This window comes from Myotis brandtii, unplaced genomic scaffold (assembly GCF_000412655.1).
Source record: "Myotis brandtii unplaced genomic scaffold, ASM41265v1 scaffold48, whole genome shotgun sequence".
Taxonomy (NCBI): Eukaryota; Metazoa; Chordata; class Mammalia; order Chiroptera; family Vespertilionidae; genus Myotis; species Myotis brandtii.
In genome coordinates, this window is record NW_005368341.1 from 3717915 (window position 1) to 3718159 (window position 245).

Sequence of the window (245 nt, forward strand, 5' to 3'; positions counted from 1 at the left end):
GGGTGAAAAGAAAACTGAAACAGATAAGGCTTCCGAGGGTCCTTTTTCTCTGAGACTTCAAGCCCTAACCAGTGTGGGTTCTTCCTCCAGCCAGACAGTCTCAGAATGACTGGCAGCAGGACTAGGGCACAGTCTCAGACCATGGAGTCTCTCAGCAGTCACAGGAGGAAGAAAGACAATGAGAGATCCAGAGTTAGAGACTATGAAAAGGAGGGAAAGGAGGAGGAGGCAGGGACGGGGCGGGA